Here is a 2,247-nt window from a genome sequence, read left to right as displayed (position 1 = left end):
AAGCATATACAAACTTAAATATAAAAATTAAAACAATCCCTTTATAAACTTTGCTATAACTAGCCTAAATAAACACCCATAAAAAAAAATGCAATAAACATTTTACAACTGATGAAACTTACAGTGTAATTTTGCATACCACATGTCTAAAATTGCAAATTATAAAATCATATAAACTAGCTCTATGTAAACATAGCTGCAACTAACCTAAATAATGATACCCATCATTGATGGGTCTTTTGATGGCATCAAAAGAAATGTTAACATTTTTAATTTTATAACTGATTTAAATTTATACCGTAAATTACTACATGTCACGTTTAAAATAGAGAATTACACAAGGATATATACAAGTCATGTAGTCTTAATTATAGAAATAATTGTTCAACTAACCCTTTAGTTTATCATATAAAAAAATTAAAAATATATTCAATGCTTAATATAGAAAATTTAAAATAAGTTTAACAACCTTCGAAATTACAAATAACAGAGTGTAATTTAAACTGCGTTCATCCATTTGCTTTCTTTACTAAAATTTAGTAAAAAAAGAAAATGGATAAACACAATTAAAATTGTGCTTTTTTAAAATAGCTTCACATTTAGTCGAAATGTGAAGCTATTTAAAAACGCCGTGGATAGCCTACCGAAAGTCGGTAGCCAAAAAAATAAAAATTTGCCTACCGAAAGTCCGTTTTATTGGCTAAGAATGTCACGTGTCAAAATGGAATTTATCAACCAATAAAAGCGTTTTCGGTAAAATAAAAAAATTAACAACTCACCTCGACTGTCGGTAGCCAAAAAAAAATTTTTTGCCTACCGAAAGTCCCTTTTATTGGCTAAGAATGTCACGTGTCAAAATAGAATTTATTAACCAATAAAAAGCGCTTTTGTTAGAATAAAAATACTGTTAGCCTGCCGTTTAAAACGTGTAAAATATGTAAAATATTTTAAGATATTTCTTAAAAAAATAATTTACACATATGTTTTAAAAAATTAATATATCTAAAATATAATGACGAATTAAAGTCCAATGTGGAATTAAAATGTTTTTAATTTTTTTTTTAAATATAAAACAGTAAACTTTTACCTTTAAAATTACAATCTGTTTGGTTTAAAGGTTTCAATGCAATAGCACGCGTATGCGCTTTTTTTATTTAATTTTTTTAAACACCCAATAAAATAATTGGGTGTACGCATTAAGTGGGGTATACGATAATGATAAAATAAACAAGATTGTTAGATCAATTTCCGCTTCGGAATGTTCTCCTTCATAAAGTTCCTTAAATCACTTGTTGTTCCTCTAAATTCTAGTTAAACTGATTGTTTTAAAATTGCTTTTCTAAACGTTGGTCCTTTAATACATGCTGTGAGCGTGTAACATTAATTGACCATCTACCATCGTTCACACATTAGAGTTTGTATACTTCCATTAGGTTGCGTATAGTAAATACTTCGTTTATAAATAAATTCAGATATTTTTACACTGTAACTGAGTAAGTAAAAACGCATGGGATTATTTATTAACCTAATAAAAGAGTTTAATTTATTACAAAACAGAACTGCCGTCTTATCTTATGATTTGAAAAAATAATGCAGGTAGTTTTTATTTTTCTAAGACATATTTAAGAAAACTTCTAAGGCAAATTGTGCGACCATATCAATATTATTATAAAAGTAATTGTTATAACAACACAATTCAGTCAGCTTTGCTGATGATACAACACTTTGTTGATGATACAACACTTTGCTGATGATACAACACTTTGCTGATGATACAACACTTTGCTGATGATACAACACTAGCGTAATATTTTTGGCACAGCTCAGGCAAAGTGCCAAATAAACTACTATTAATTAATTTTAATTGATAGTTATGCACGACGCCTTAATCAAATGTTCTTAATTTTATGACTCATTAAGGTGTTGGCGTTGATCATTAGTACGACGGTATAAAAAATTTTTTTACATTTAAAAAGAGCTGTAATTAGTTTTAAAATATGCTATATGTACAGAAAAATATACTTAAACAGAGTTTTGAATTTTGTACAATTTAAACATATTTGCAGGTTTATTTATACTTGAATCTACATATTCTATATATAGGTTTATTTATACTTAAATCTACATAATCTACATATATATATATATATATATATATATATATATATATATATATATATATATATATATATATATATATATGTATATATATATATATATATATATATATATATATATATATATATA

At 25.6% G+C, this 2,247-nt stretch overlaps 1 long non-coding RNA gene across 1 annotated transcript in view; it reads right to left on the bottom strand.

Moving 5' to 3' along the window:
* The window catches only part of LOC136086546 (uncharacterized), a 1,494-nt gene extending 992 nt beyond the window's left edge, over positions 1-502 (bottom strand). Inside the window, exon 1 of the long non-coding RNA XR_010641412.1 lies at positions 1-502. This exon is cut by the window's left edge and continues 184 nt beyond it. This is a non-coding gene — a long non-coding RNA (uncharacterized LOC136086546).
* Positions 503-2,247: the final 1,745 nt, after the last annotated feature.

Source organism: Hydra vulgaris, chromosome 10, assembly GCF_038396675.1.
Source record: "Hydra vulgaris chromosome 10, alternate assembly HydraT2T_AEP".
In the NCBI taxonomy this organism is placed as follows: Eukaryota; Metazoa; Cnidaria; class Hydrozoa; order Anthoathecata; family Hydridae; genus Hydra; species Hydra vulgaris.
This window is presented reverse-complemented; position numbering and strand designations above follow the sequence as displayed.